Source organism: Elaeis guineensis, chromosome 4 (genome assembly GCF_000442705.2).
Source record: "Elaeis guineensis isolate ETL-2024a chromosome 4, EG11, whole genome shotgun sequence".
NCBI lineage: Eukaryota > Viridiplantae > Streptophyta > Magnoliopsida > Arecales > Arecaceae > Elaeis > Elaeis guineensis.
The window spans coordinates 67963301-67981067 of NC_025996.2; positions in this window are offsets into that span (position 1 = coordinate 67963301).

Consider the following 17767-nt stretch of genomic DNA (forward strand, 5'->3'; position numbering starts at 1 on the left):
CTCCACTATATTTAGTTGATCTCAGATCAGTCTATTCGGATTCAGTAGCTCGAGGATAGCATTTGGAGACTGACTGGGAGATGTCTTGACTTGCAGGGGCAAGTCTTAGCTTTGGCCCATCCTCAGCCACAGGAGAGCTCTATTGAGGTCACAGACCTTACTGCAGAGGCTGGCAGGCTCAGAGGTGCATTGGAGGGTGGTTATGAGTTATTGAGGAGAGAGATCAGAGGCTCGAGTGAGCATGCATCTACTCAGTTCACTGCTCTGCTTCAGTCTGTTTCGAGAGCACTGAACGTTCTTGATTCCATTAGACTCACTCTTTCAGTCCAGTCTTTGGCCTCTCAACGTTCTCAACCTCCTAGTTCATCTCGCTCCCTACTCGTGCCAGAGGCAGACGGGGTAGAGGACGTACTCTTGGTCGAGATCCATCATCTCCTCACCCTATCTCTGATGACTCCGATCCATCCAGTCATGAGCTTTACTAGATCCTAGGTGTTAGTCTCTTGTTCTTTCTAGGATCTGTATTTTGGGCCATGTAATGACATTAGCTAGCTGACTTTTATGTTATGAAATATGTATTGAAACAACTATGTTTTAATCATCTTTTAATTATATATCTACTCTTTGTAATAGTGTCTATCATCTCTTGATTATATATCTTCTCTTTATTGATAATTCATATCTATGGTAATCTATGGCATATTTTAGTTAATGATTGCTGTATTAGGGGGAGCAAACATTAATGATTAGCACTAGAAGAGACGTATTCAGAAAAAGAGGGGGAGCTAACAATGTTTGATGATGTCAAAAAGGGGAGAAATTAAAGAAAAAAAACATATCAAAAGCAAAATTATAAAGAAAAAGAAACATATCAAAAGCAAAATATTAAAGAAAAAGAAACATATCAAAAGCAAAATTATAAATTATTAAAAGACTTGAAAATAAAATGAATGAATTGGGGAAAAATTAAAGAACAATATCAAAAGTAAAATTATTAAATAACTTAAAAATACAATGAGTAAATTGTTAAGTACAATGCCAATGAGCAACCTTTAAAATTATTTCTTTAAACATGCTCTGATATGCCTTAAAATTTAACTTGTTCTGATACATCTTAAATTTGTCATGCTCTGATATACTTTACAAATTAATTCTTAGACATGCATTGGTACACTTAATTATTTTTGCTCCGATACTAAAACTAAATAATCAAATGAGAATGAGCAAATTTTCAAGATACAACTTGCTCTGATAACAGAAACAAACTTTCTACTCTAATACCAAAATCACATAATCAAATGAGCAAATTTTCAAATCATTAAGCAATGGGCAAACTATTTATGCAAATGAGCACTTGTATCACATACCAAAAGAATTAATCTTCTTCTCAAGCAATGCACTCATAAGTTGGTAATAAATCTACTGTTTATCCTCAAACTACTTATAATGCATTTTTTTTAAAAAATTCATGATTCATATAGATACTTTTGTTCAAGTGTTTTGTCATCATCAAAAAGGGGGAGATTGTTGCTCCTTAGATTGATTTTGATGATTACAAAACAGTTGAAGGGATACTAATAATTTTCATTTGAAAAAGACCTATTGCTCTTCAGGGGCAAAATTGTAATTTTACCAAAACCCTGATTTGAAAGTATCAAATGATAGAACAAAAGATTTGTGATCCATTGGTGAAAATTTCATTATTTTTGAATTGTATTTTGAAAGTTATGCATGTTTGAAATCCATGAGTCGACCCATGAGTCAGCTCATGGCACAATGAGCAGTTTGGCACGCAGAATTTTTGGCTTGGCACAACCTGTGAGTCGACTCATGAGTCGACCCTCAAGGCATGAGTCAACCCATGAGTTGACCCTACAGTTTTTAGGCCAAAAATCACAGAACCTTATTTTCTGGAATTTTTTCACAGAGGTCGACCCATGAGTCGACCCCCAGGCATGAGTCGACCCATGAGTCGACCCCTGTGACGGGATTTCTCCGCAACGGCTAGTTTTTAACCCGTTTTAAGTACTTTTAATGCTCATTTAATGTGGTCTAATGGCTCTTTTTCAGCCTAGAATATTTTTCTCTATTTCTTAAAGCTATAAAAGGATCCAAAAGGTGGGAAACAAGAAAGAGATTAAAAAAAAAAAAAAAAAGAGAGATTTGAAGAGCATTCAAGAGAGCATTCAAGAGCATTCAAAAGAGAGAATTTGAAAAAGAGTTTTTCTAGCCAACTTTTCAGTCCTTATCAAGAGTTCATTCAAAGCTTTGAAGAAGCCTTTAAACCAAGCTCACCAACTCCTCAAGTGCACATTCAAGTCTCCAACCACTTTGAGAAAATCCAAAAATAGTCTTCTTCTCCTGAGTAAAGTGTATTTAAAGTTATATTCGCTCATTAAAGGAGCTTTCTTTATACTTATTTGTGCTATAAATTATTTTTACTTAGTTTGAGTGATTATTTTTATTTTGGAGGGGTTCCAAAATAAGGAAAGGTTGATCCGAACCTAGAATCGGAGTGCATAGGGTTGGCTTGTATCCGAGAAACAAGTGGTCTAGCTTGGGATAGCTAGAGTCGGAGTTTTCGACATTTGTATTCGGTTGAATACAAGATTAGTGGATTGGAATTCCCAGGTAGGAGCTTGGGGAGTGGATGTAGGTGCAAGGTTGGCACCGAACCACTATAAATCCTTTTGTTTGTGGTGTGCATAATTACTTCTCTTTAACTCTTCATTATTTCCTTGCATTCCTGCTTTTTGACAATTAGTCTTGAATTAAGTTTATTCTCCTCATTCATTTAGCTATTAACAATCATTTTTCACAAGTCATTAGTTAAGCTCAAAATTTTTAGAAACCCAATTCACCCCCCCTCTTGGGTTGCATAGCTGGGCAACAGCATCCCACCTTTCTAGCATGAGAGAGGAGAGAGACTCTCAGTAAATCAGGGACTCTAGCATCTTAATCCAATTTGGCTCATATTGGCTTCAATTCGAATCCAATTCGAATCTGGTTCGAGCCAAATTTGAGCTAGATTCAATCCTAATCTAATTAGGATTCAAATCTAAAACTCAAATACCTGACTAGGTCAAGTCTAATCAAATTAAATTAGATTTAATTCAATTAAGACTTGAACCTCAATTTGATTTCATCAAATTACATTGTAACAATTGCAATTAGGTCCTCCTTGCTAACTATTAGTAGATCCTCTACTTGTAACTTTTACAAATTGATTCAAATTATCATCATATTGATAATTTAATTACGATTCAACCATTTAATCTAATCAAACATCTATTATGTGTGACCCCATTGGTTCTCTTCTATCTGGTAGTGAGGCATACCATGATCTCCATCATAGTATCATCGAAACACCTTTTAATGGGTTGGAACAATTCTTACTCATATCCAGGAAGGATCATCGATCCAGAATGATCCTAGTGAGTTCTCACAATTCACTAGTGACATCTAATAGTATGTAGTAGCAATCCAGCAGAACAGAATAAATAGAACTCCTAGGTGTAGTTACCGTATGATTCAGTTTTTCTATCGTGAGTTCCGACAAGATGAAGATTATAAAAAATTATGAAACCCAACATCTGTCATATACAATATTCAATTAGTTCGAGTTTAAATCATGAAACTCATGAAAACTTCTTTCCATCAATCACCTTGCTGTGGCCACAGACTTAAGGGCTCAGCTTCTCAAATCTCATAAGACTACTCTTTATCTACTAAGATCGATAGATCCCATCTAGATACACATCCTACTTCTATAATGAACCTACTATAGCCAACATATACTACAAGGATCCAAATGACTAAGAGATTATGTTTATGTATAGTCAAACTATAGTAACCCCACTGTGAGTAGTTAAGGTACCGCAGGTCAAAAAATCATTCATACTACTACAGCATCAAGAAGATCACTGATAAGTGAGTAGATATCTATATGATCTCTCGTATGGTCACACTCGATATCAATATTCTCCAACAATCATCCACACTCTTGCTCAGTGTCCCTACACTTCAGATTTGAGATTTGTCTACTCTGAAGGAAGCAATCCGTGCACTGACCTAACTGAATCAATCATCATCTCCGTGATGATCCATCAATCGAAAGTAATTTAGGAATTAATTACACATGTCTCAAATTCTCATTTTTTGAGAATATGTATCTTTAAGATATTAATTTTTTGGACGATTCAAGAACACACCATACAAGAATAGAAATAAAATTATCTATTTTATTGATAAATCAATATTTTAAGTTTAAATTTATATCTTAAAAAATTATAATGTATCTACCATATTGACTTCTAGGCATATATCTAATAGTTTCTATGATTATTTGAATGAAATTAGTCAAGTTGGTGAATATATCTAATTAAAATTCATAAGGAGTTTTTTTTTTAAAATAAGTCTAATTAAAGTTTGATTGAGCACATGGCGTGCTATGTTTATAGCTTTTGTCCAACAATATTTTGGCAAATTACTTTCATAAAGCATGGTCCATGCTAGTTCTTATAAAATTTTATTCTTCATTTTTACTATCCCATTTTGTTGAGGTATCCTAGGAGCTAAAAAATTATGATCAATACCATTTTTAGAGCAAAAATTCTCAAAATTATGATTTTCAAATTTACTACAATGATCACTTCTTATTTTTAAAACATTATAACTATTTTTTGTTGTTATTTTTTTTGAAGAGTTTTATAAAAGATTCGAAAGCTTCATCTTTATGAGTAAGAAATAAAATCTATATATATCAAGAAAAATCATCAATTATTATAAATACAAAATGCTTACCATCAAGACTACTTATCTTGATAGGTCTAAACAAATCTATATAAAGAAGTTCTAAAGGCCTAATAGTTGAAACTAGATTTTTTAGATTTGAATAAAAAACAAATATGCTTTCCTAACTGACATGCATTATAAATTCTATTCTTTTCAAAATTGATATTGGATAAGCCTCTAACCAAATATCTTTTAATTAATCTAGCAATAGAATCCATACTTATATATCCTAACCTACTATACCAAATCCAACTAGTTTTATTTACTTTAGTATTTATAGTAACTAAACATTCAATATTATTCTTGCTAAGATCATCATGATCTACCAAGTATATATTTCTATGCCTTTTTCTTATGAACTTAATTCCATTATCATTGAAATTAGTTACTATGCAATGAAATGATTTAAATGAAATATTAAAATTTTTATCATATAATTGATTAACACTAAGAAGATTATGCATTATACCATCAACAAATAATATATTTTTAATATAAGTGGTAGGAGTAATTAGATATTATCGAGATCAATGATTTTTTCTTTGCCATTATCGCCAATTATAACAACTCCACCATCTTTTGCCTTAAGAGAGATAAACTAAGATCTATCTCCTATCACATGCCTTGAATATCTATTGTCAAGATATCATTTTCTTGTTAATCCATGGGATGCCAAGCACATCTCTGCAAAAAGAGTATCAAGTCTTTTTAGGTATCTAAGCTAACTTGGATCCTTTAGGATTGGCTTGGATGGTCTGTTTTAGAATCTATATCTACTTAATCTTTATATTTCTTGATTTAATATTCTTGAATTTATTTAAATTATAGTCAATAGCTTTATGATTAGATTTATTGCATCTAAAACAAATAATTGAATGCATTTTAGGTGCGGATTTTGTAAAAGCATTCTTTAAAAGTCTTTGCGTACTAGATGTATTAAATCTTAATCCAACTTTATCAAAAATTATTTTTTATTTTTTCAAAAGTATTTGAAGATTTTGAGAAATTAAAGCAAATTTGTCTACTATATATTTTAATTTATCAACTTTCTTTTGTGCATAAATTAGCTTTTTCTTCTTTTGTTTTTTCCTCTTTATTAGAGGTGGAGTCTTCATCATTACTCCAAGTAGCCATCATTACATTCTTTCTAAATTTTTTTGAGCCTTTTTTGAGTAAAGGGCAATCAAATCTATAATGAATAGGCTTCTTACACTCATAGTAGATAGGTGATTGCTCCTTATCTTTCTTCTTTTTATTTTCTCTTTCCTTACTTCCTTCCCCTCTTGTAAATTCTTTCTTCTCACGAACCTCTTAAATCTCCGAGTGATCATTACTATTTCATCATCATTTTTTTGGATTTTCAGTTGATTCACTTTTCAGCTCTTCCATGGTAGATGACTTCAATGCAATTGTCTTCTTCTTCTTTACCTTTTCTTTTATATTTTGGTTCATACTCAACTCATGAGTTATCAGAGAGCTTTAAGGTCAATTTTTTAGATCTTTTGCCTCTTGAATTGTAGTCACTTTGGCCTTCTAATTTTTTGATAATGATCTAAAAATTTTATACACCAATTCACTATAAGTATAGTCTTTACCAAGACTTTTCAAACCATTAATAATATCAGTGAATTTAGTGAACATATTAGTAACACTTTCACTAGAGTCCATTTTAAATAATTCATAATTATATACCAAGATATTTATCTTGGATTCTTTAACTTGATTAGTTTTTTCATGGGTAACTTCAAGTCGATCCTAGATTTTCTTACAGACATGCACGTAGATATTTTATTGAATTCAATAGCATCTAAAGTATAATATAAGACATTCATAACTTTAACATTTATTTGTATAAATTTTTTATCTTGTTCATCCCAATTCTTTTCAGGTTTGAAAATAGATTCGCCATTTATTATAATAATAGGTGTGTGAGGATCTTTAATTATGACATTCTACATATCATAATCTTATCCTTGAATAAAAAATTTCACATATTCTTTTCAATAGGTGTAGTTTGTGCCATTAAAAAGTAGAGGTCTATTGGTTGATTGACCTTCAACCAATGATGTACCAATAGATGCTGTCATTTATCTTTAACTCTTGATTGTTAGATCAATTGGGCTGAGTATCTATTCTGATACCACTTATTTCTCAAAGACAGCAACCTAAGAGAGGGGTGAATTAGATTTTATAATATTAAAAATTTTAAGCTAAAAGCAAGGTGTGTGCCCAAAGCAATTTAAATTATGTAAGTGATAAGATATACAAGTGATGTAAAGTAACAGTGGAAATAAAAAGGAAGAGGCAATAAATTGAATTATAAACATAATAACTTTATAATGGTTCTGTGCTAAACTCAGTACCTACATCTAATCTCCAAACAATCTGCTTGAGAATTCAATTATAATCTCTTAAAGATTATAGTCTAATTATTTTTTCAGATTCACAATCTAATCTAATTGATTTTCATTGAATCAGTAACTACAATCTTACAACTAATTATTTTTTTCTGGGTTGACAATCAACCCACGATTATTTTTTTTCGAGCTTACAATTAATCCTGATTGATTTTTTCGGAGATACCAATCAAAACCAATACACTATTCAATTTACAAGACTTGAACCAACTCCAAGTTTCTATATCCAAGAAACTTATAACAAATAAAGAAAGAATTCAACAAATGAAGTTTAAAATAATAAAACTCTTTTAATGCTGAAGAAGTCTTGATAGCTAAGAATTTAATACTTGGACTTCTTTCTTGAAAGCTTTGAGAAGTTGAGGTAGGCCTTAATGCTTCTTCTCAATGATTGCTGGCTAAAATTCACTCACTCTTTCTCTCTTTTATTCCAACTTTAATGTAGAAAGGATAGGATTTATGACTCTTAACTTTCTTCCTTTTCTCTTGAGGTTTCCTTACACTTTTCACTTGAATGAATACTCAATAAGTTTAGATGTTCAAAGACTCTTAGTTCTCTCCATCAATTCTTTATACATATTAGCTCAAAAACACCTTCAATTAATGCTCTAGCCATTCGAATCAAGAAAATAGCCTTTTGAAATTAATTTGCCTTGATTCTATATTTTTAAAAACTAGCCATTATTTTATCTGTAATCATTGAGTCAGCTCACCTTAGTACTAAGTCAATTAACTTGAAAGTTGAGTCGGTTGAATAGCAAGTGCTAAAAATCCAGCATTCTACCTTTCTCTACTGGCTTGAGATTGGGTCGGCTCAAATCCTATCTTGGTCAACATACTTGATAGCTGAGTTGGCTCATCGATCTTCTTGGTCGACTTAGAATAAATATTGATTTTTACTATTTTCTGTGTCCATCTTCCTCTGAGACTAAGTCGCTCTTCTCTTTACTGAGCTGGCTAAGCTCTAGATTGAGCCAGCTAAGCTGATCACTAGGTCGACTCAGAGAATTATTGTGTATTTTGAGGGCTTCTATCTTTCTCATACTTTGAGACTAGGTCAGCTCAGCTTTGGATCGAGTCAGCTCAGAAGCATGGCAATCGTGCCACAAGAGTTTCAATAGCATTTTTTGAATCAAAATATTTCCAGCTAGACTTGCTTTCATAAACATATTTTTGCTTGTTTAGAAGTGCATCTAGGTTAGATTAAACTCTTTAATTCTTACATTTAATTTGCTTCCAAATTGAGGATTTTAAGTGAGAAAAACTAATTTTTCATGAGAGCAAGATCTTGAAATTTTTTTAACTTAGAGTTTCTTTTACCTTTGAATATTTCTTGAGGATATGGCTTCTGAATTTTTTTGAGTGATATGACAAGGCAGATGAGTAGGGTTATTATGTATTTAAGGAGACCTATAGCCATCATTACTAAACATAATCTTATACTTAAACTCTTTTGATATCATCAAAATCAATTCTAGGACCAGCAAATATCATCTCAATCAAATGGGATTTGGTAAGACTAAGAAGAACACTCAAATAAGCTAACTTCAGCTATTTGGGAAAGCCAAGAAGAATACTTAAGTGGGATAACTTCAACAACTATTGTTTCCAATCTTAGGCAATGGGATTCTACGATGCAATAAAACATTTAAAAAGTCTGGGAACCAAGAATAGGGTGTCCAAAATCTGAGAACTATGAAATATGAAATATTTTTTAAAAATATTTTTTTAAATAAAATAATATCAAAAATATTGGGGGAAATTTTGCATGGGTTGAATTTGCGAAAAGGCCTAGAGCCTAAAATGACTATATCTGACAGGCAACTGGAGCCTTCGCTGACTCAAGGTCGGCCACTGCTTTCTCTACTGACCAACAGTCGGTTATTGTCTTCCACTGATTAGTCTTTCGAGACTGTCTAACTAGTGCCTTGCTCATCGATGGTGATTCGACAACCCCCACAAGTCATCACTGAAGACTCCTCGTTGGCTGACCATTCATGTACTACAGAGCAGATCTTGGCGATGGCACAAGGTGATCGACCCCTAGTCATCACGACCATTCCTCACCTTCACAATACTCAAGTTGGCAACTCCATTCAAAACATGACACCCATCAGACAACAGCTGTCACTAGACCAATAAGGCAACCACAATCGCTACATCCCGAAAATATCAAGTAACAATCTCATGCCCAACAAATCACATCCTGATCATGTGGGATCGCACCAACCAACTTGCCAACTGAAGCTCCAACTCTCTGCTATAAAAGAGATCAAAAGAGGACCCCCAAAAAAGGTACACAATCATTCTACCTCTTGCACTCTTCCTTCTATTGGATGAGATTTTTACTTGAGCATCGGAGGGTCCTCACTAGAGTCACCTCTAGTTTGGACTTTTTTGTATGTTGCACGCCCAAGAGGCCCATCTTGTCATCAACTTCAATGTCCTGATGTCGGACGATTTCTTGCACCAATAGATTGGCGCTAGAGGAAGGGCGATGGACCCATTTTTAGAGGAGCACAGATCGAGAGCAAACACCATGCCACCAAAGTGAGTCTTATCCAATCTCACTAATGCCACCACCTCTCACCAGGTGGAGAGTCAGGCCAAATCTAGGTGTAACCACAGACGATGGAGACTCCACCGCCACCCAGCCAGCACTGATCACGACAGATCAGTTCAATCTGCTCTTCCAGTAGGTCCAAACTCTGACGGCTGTCTCTAGGTAATCCAAACTATTCTTGCACCTCCCTCGACGGCACCACGGCCTGATCAGGCTACTCCCACACCTCCTTCAGTGGTACCGTCAATATTTTCCTCGACGGTATGACTAGCACCTCCTACGATGGCGTCTTCATCGAATCCAACTCCATAAATGCCATTACAATTGAAATAGTCACGGATGCCTCCGTCGAGTCCAGAGAGGAGGCAAACCTACCAGAGCTGCCTCAGGATCCAAAAACCAGCAAGATGGAGGTATCCCAACTAGGGGAGCAAGGCAAATTGGCCCCAAATTGAGAGGACCTAGATTAAGTGAAAGAGGTCGTCAAGCCAAAAACTTACCAGCTAAGACAACTTGATAGAACAGCACTCCCTCGACCATGAAATTTAGAGAACCTCTGAATCTATTATCGATGGTATATCACACAACCCTCCTCAATAAAATTCTATTTTTCTAAAAGATATCGATCCCTTATCTTGTTGCTAATTTATAGGAGATATATGACGGCCTTGGATCAACCAGTCCTTAACGATGAGAGAGCCTCAGCAACCAAAGAGAGGGGGCTAACCAACATGACCCTTAAAGGCCATACGTGCTCTTCAGCAAGTCAACGTCCATGGAAACCTTGTTCACACGAGAGAAAGCTGAATGGACAGAAGACCTCAACAACTAAGAGGCGGGGCCAACATATAGGACTTCTAAAGAGGCCAAACTCCACTCTTCAACGAGAACTTAGTCATATGACAAGTGGAAGAAAATCTAAAAAGATCTCTGGAGGGCTAACCTATAGGTCCCTCAGCCCACTATGCAATGGCCTTTGATCGGCCTTATCATTGAAGACCTTGATGACTAAGAGGCTGGGGCTAACTTATAGGACCCCCAAAGAGACCAAACTTCACTCTTCAGTGAGAACTTAGTCATACGAGAGAAGCCTAAAAGGACCTCCAGAGGGCTAACCTACAAGTTCCTCAGCCCATTATGTGACGGCCTTTGATCGGCCTTATCATTAAAGGCCTCGATGACTAAGAGGCGAGGGCTAATCTATAGGACCCCCAAAGAGGCCAAACTCCACTCTTCAGTGAGAACTTAGTCGTATGAGAAGCAGAGAGAAACCGAAAAGGATCTCTGGAGGGCTAACCTATAAGTCCCTCAGTCTACTATGTGATGGCTTTTGATCGGCCTTATCATTAAAGACTTCGATGACTAAAAGGCGAGGGCTAACCTATAGGACCTCCAAAGAAGCCAAACTCTGCTATTCAGCGAGAATTTAGTCGTATGAGAAGCAAAAGCTAACCTAAAAGAATCTCTGGAGGGCTAACCTATGGGATCTTCAATTTATAATACAATGGCCTTTAATCAGTCAGGTCAGTTGGAAAGAAGACAACCTATGGTCGGGTAGCCATCGAAGACAATGACGATCTTTGATCGGCCAAAGAAAAAAAAATTGGCAAATCCAAAAGTATACATCTACGACATAGGGATACTAAGGAAAGCAGGATAACTTTTTTTATTCAAATATTTATAAGAAAGAAGATGGTGCTAGAAGTACCACCTTATGAAAAGAAAAAAGAGAAAGAAGAAGAAAAAGAGAAAAATAGAAGAAAGGATGTGGGAGCTCAGTGAACAAAAAATCGGTAGTATCAAGCATGAAATTTTAAAAATTTTTAGCAGGAGACACTAGATAAATTACTTTAATCTATAAATCATGCTATAGATCAAATCTAAAACTACCTACTTAGGATCGTATGATATGAATTTTATGCATAATCTGATTTAAATATTATTGATCATATCAATAATCAGGTAGATTACATCTACAACAGGCATATCACATTAGTAGATCTTATCTACTGAGATCAGATCTCTTACTAGAGTGCGGTCGATGATCGTCGCTGCTAATAAACATGATAAAAAGATTCTTTTCAGATACTCACAGCCGCATAGGGATCCGGCCTCTATGAAACTCCACTCGAAGATCTGATGCTGATCGATCTTCTCGAGAGTGCTAGCTCGTATGTAGACCTTCTTTGATGGCTGATCTGCACCCTTCTTCAGATCTCATAGACTCTTCTGAAGGAGCAGAAGAATGCTAAGGAGGAGGATGAGTTGGGATAGTGTGGAGAGGAGACTCTCTTCTCACTTTTTCTCTTCTCGATACCCTAGAATAGAACCCTAGGGTTTACACTCAAGCCCAACAGGAAGCAGCTATCCTCTGTAACACACACAGAAGACCCACCCTGAGACCTCATGCCCCATCAAAAAATTTCCCACGATAATTCTCTTAGATTCGTTGCACAAATATGTTCCCTTCTTAAGGGTGGCATCCCAAAATGGATAAGGATAAGGGTGTTAGGTAGTTTTATTCAAACTTGAATTCAACCAAACCCAATCCACACTTGAATTCAAAATTCAAGTTGAAGTCATGTTAATCCTTATCCAAAGGGATGAGAAACACTTGTGGGTGTGAGATATCCTTCACACAAATTCAAAATTTGCGTGAAGATGTAAGGGCATGGAGATGATGTGGTGCTAGGGTTTAAATTCAAACTCATTTGAATTTGATTTAATCCAATTTGGTTGTAAACCTAATCAAATTAGCTTAGATCCAATTAGATAACTGAACCTAATCTGATTAAAAACTAAACCAACTTGATTAATTTTTAATCCAATTAAAAATTAATTGAACCTAAGTTCTGTTCCAATCAGATATCAAACATCTTTAGCGATTAGATTATCTCATAACCTAATCGGATCAAACCTAATTGAATTTAATTCAATTAGACTCGATTCAAATTTTATTGCTTAATCAAATTAAGTTAATCAGTAATCTAATTACTAATTAATCTTTTGATAATTCACCAACCATTAGCAAATTAATTTATCATAATTTTTGCATAAGGTTAATCATCAATCGAATTGATAACTATACCCTTGAACAATTCTCAATCGTTGATCAGCCACTTGATCAAATAGTAACTTCTTTTGAGAGTGACCCCATAGATTTGAACCTAAGTCGATAGCACAAAAATAATTTTTTATACCAATCGAAGTGACCATCTAGCAATGGTACCCGATGTCCGGATAGGCCAAATGATTGCAAAGCAACATTCAAGAACCTTGAACTATGGTTACCATATAATTCATCCCTTTGATCCTCAGTACTCAGGATGACTCAGAGCTAAACTATCAACTCTGAATCAGTACATCCATAATATGTTCAACCTCATAAATCTTGTGACTCCTCACAAGGACTACCTTGGCCAAGCTTTTACTGAATTGAAACATAATGTAGCACTTACTCCTGAAACCAGAAGCAGTCAATCCCATCTTAACTCACACACCAACTTAACAAGTACTTGATTATGCCTAGAAATCTTTTATCACTGAATTAGAAACTCAGGTAGTCCAACATCAAAGCACAGTGAGTTGCTTGTAAGTCACCATGGTGATCTCAGCTCAGAGAGATACTTGTACCTATATCTTTCGTGAGCTACTCTTGACAATAAAGTGCTCTGCAGTTAGATCATGTTCAATGAGATGCACTCCTACATCTCACGTGCATGCCATACCAGTTTCTCCACACTCCTTGATTAAGAGGACAATCAACCCATATGGCATACAATGATCTATACTTGATAAAGCTATCATCCTAATAATAGCATATCATTTGGTCACGAACACTTTTAAAGACTAAACGATAAATCTTTCTTTATTGATTAAAATAGTTCTAAGAATTTCATCACAATATAGGAGCTCATAAAAGAAGATGCACAATTTGTGATGAAAAAATCAAATAACTTTTATTAATAAATAATTTATATACAATTACATACAATGAGCTTAACCATCAACAGATTGACGATTAGATTTAAGACATAATTTCCAACAACTCCACTTGGACTAAACCCAATCAGTACAGTATTGTATACCCATCTTTCATTTGTAATCATCAAACTCTTTGACATCGAAGACTTTAGTGAATGGATCGATCAGGTTCTCCTTTCCATTGATCTTCTGAAGTTCGACATTACTTCAATCCATGATCTCTCGGACAAGATGGTAGCAGCATAGAATATGGTTGATATGCTAATGGGACTTCAGTTCCTTCATTTGAGCAATGGCTCCAGTACTATCACAGTACAATAGGACAGACCATCAATGGAGGGTGCCACTCCGAGCTCATCGATAAACTTTCACAACCACATAGCTTTCTTCACAGCATCGGATATCACAATGTACTCCACCTCACAAACTGAGTCGGCCATGGTGTGCTGTTTGAAATTTTTCTAGCAGATCGTCTCACTGTTTAGGATAAAAATATATCCTGACATGCTCTTGCTATCATCATGATCTGATTGAAAGTTAAAATTTATAAATCTCATAAGTTTAGAGTCAGATTTTTCATAAACAAACCATTGGTCCTTAGTATTTTTAAATATTTAAGGATAATTTTTACAACCTTCTAATGATTTTCATCCAGATTAGACTGATATATGCTCACTACCCTTAGTGAGTGGGCAACATCTGATCTCGTATACATCAAGGCATACATTATAGATCCCATTATTGAAGCATATGAGATTCTACTCATACGCTCTTTTTCTTGAAGGGTTGTCAGACAATTTCTCTTCGAAAGAAAAATTTTATGACCTATCGAAAGATAGTCTTTCTTAGAATTCTCCATGCTGAACCATTTCAGTAAGATATCTATGTACGTGAATTGAGACAATTCAAGCAATCTTTTAGATCTATCTCTATAGATCTTCATCTTCAAAATTTAGGATGTTTCTCTCAAATTCTTTATGGAGAACTGAGATGACAATCAAATCTTTATTTTCTGTAATGCAAGGATGTCATTCCTGATTAAGAGAATGTCATCTATATACAAAATAAGAAATACAACTACAGAACCATTTGCCTACTTATAAATACAGGATTCTTCTTCATTCTTAAGGAAGCCATACATTGTGATCACTTTATCAAAATACATATTCCAACTCCTAGATGTCTGCTTCAATTCATAAATAGATCTCTAAAGCTTGCACACCTTAGACTCACCTGTGGATGTGAACCCTTCAGGTTGTATCATATATACTTCTTCTTCCAACTCTTCATTCAGGAAAGCAATTTTCATATCTATTTGCCAGATCTTATAGTTTAGATGTGCCATCATCGTAAGCATAATCTGAATGAATTTGAACATTGCCATAGGAGAAAATATCTTATCATAGTTAATATCATAATGTTGATGATATCCCTCGATAATCAAACGGACTTTATAGGTTTTCACCTTTCCGTCTGCATCCTTTTTCTTTTAAAAATCCACTTACACCCTATGAATTTTATCCCTTCAGATGGATCAACTAATATCCATAAATCATTGATCTTCATGGACTCTATTTCAGACTTTATGGCCTTAATCCATTTATCAAAGTCAGATCTCTATATTGCATCCATATAGGTGATCGGATCCTCGTTGTTCTCATCAAGTTCAACAAGATCACTATCCCAAACCAAGAAACCTTAGTATCTATCTGGTTGATGTGGTACTCTACTAGATCTCCTCAATGGTGCATTTACTGAAGGAACCAGATCTAGGGTTTCAGGGTTAGATCTTAAAACTTTTTCAAGATCAAGCAGTGGAAGACTAAAATAAATTAAAATTTATCTTGTAAAATTAGAGAATCTCTAGATCTAAGATCCTATTACATGATTATTACATGAAATTAAATTAAAAATTAAAATATAAAGAGTAAGAACTACATGTTGATCATATCAACATGTTTCTATACTACATCTAACGTATGTAAAATATAATAGATCAGATCTATTATCTTACAAGTTAGATGTTCTAACTTTGCTAATCTGAGTTTGAGAATGATGTTGTGAGTCACACACGCATCCAATTCTAAGAGTCATCCACACAAGCCCACGAATCACAATCAGAAGTTCTGATCCAGAAAATCAGCACAGTATGCCAGTACTGAGCTGATCCTTCTTCGATAGTCGATCAGATGCCTCCTTCTTGATTTAGACTCTTCTAAAGATGAGAAGTAGGAGAAGGAGTTTTAGATGAGACATTCTTAGAAAACTTATAGATGGAGGAAGGGAAGGGATGAGCCCAGCAACTCTAGAAGAAGACCCTCTTCTTCTCCTCTTTGCTCTAACCCAGATACCTAATTTTGTGTCAATTAAAACTCCATGTCCCAAGACTCTTTCTCCATGATTTTTGGATGCTCCAAAGGTCTCTCAATGCTCTATGTTTTACAAAAATTTTATAAAAAAATTCATTTTAAATAGAGAGATATGAAGAGTCCTTGTCTAGGTCAAATACCTAGTCAAGGATTATCCAAACAAGGCAAGAAAAGGGGCACCCAACTCTTGGACATCCCCTCTTCTTTTTCTACTATGGATCACCAGCAAAGAGCACATATTATGTTCCATAAAAGCCACAAAAATCTTAAAAAAAATCTGAGTAAAATTAGTACCATAAGGAAAGAGTTTTGGTTTCCTAAAACTCTATCTCATAGAGTTTGAAATCCAAACTAATTTCTACTTTGACTTGATCCACAACCACATTCCATGTAAGAGAGAAAGAGAAAAAAATTTTGGACGTACATGAAGACCTGGGAGAGAGAGTTTTATCGCACAAAATAAGAGAGAGTGGGCATTATTGGGAATAGTGTCCCAAAGCCAATCGTCAGCCTGTTGACGGTTGTGCTCATTTTTGTATTTGTACATAAATTATGAATTAATAAAAATTATTTTTTTATTTTTATCACAAAATATTTCATCTTCTAATGAACTCCTATATTGTGGTGAAGTCCTTAGGACTATTTAGACTCGACAAAGGAGAATTTGTCATTTAGTCCTTAAATCTGTTCACGACCAAATGATACATTGTTATCAAGGACGATAACGTTTATCAAGCATAGGTCATTGTGTGCCATATAGGTTAGTTATCCTCTTAACCAATGAATGTGGAGACACTAGTATGGCATACAGGTGAGATGTAAGGGTACATCTGCATTGAACGTGACCGACTCTGGAGCTATTTCTGCTGTCAAGATTTGTCTGATGGAATATGGGTATAAATATCCCTCCGACCTGAGACCACCACAGTGACTTGCAAGCAACTCACTGCACTTAGGCACTGGACTATCTAAATTTTAATTCAGTGACGGAAGGCTGTTGGGTGTAGTCAAGTACTTGACTTGTCGGTGCGTGTGTCAAGATGGGATTGACCACTCCAGTTTAGGAGCTATGTACAGTCGTATTTCAATTTAGCAAAATCTTAGCCAGGGTAGTCCTTGTGAGGAGTCACAGGACTATTTGAGTTGAGCACAATTCGGATGATCTGATCAGGGTTGACAGTTTAACCTTGAGTCATCCTAAACACAGGGGTCAAAAGGATGAATTATACAGTAACCATATTCATGTAGGTTCTGAATGTTGCAATTATGACTTTTTGACCTATCCAGACGTCAGGTACCATTGCTAGATGGTCACTTCGATTAGTACAGAAATTGGTTCCTGTGCTACCAGCTTAGATTCGAACCTGTGGGGTCACACATATTAGAGGTTCCTATCTGATCTGATGGCTGATGTAAAATCCTACATGTTTGAACTCAGTGATCGAGAATTAGGATTCTCTGATCATGAGTTTCACACATTATAGGTACCGGGATCAAGAGTCCCACTGGTTGGGACTTTTCGATCAGGGTTACATATCGATGAATTCTGATGCCCGATTGTCCATCGGATTTGGACTCAGTATTTATGAGAGGTTTAATTAGTGATTTGATTGCTAATTAACTCAATTTAATTGAGTAAT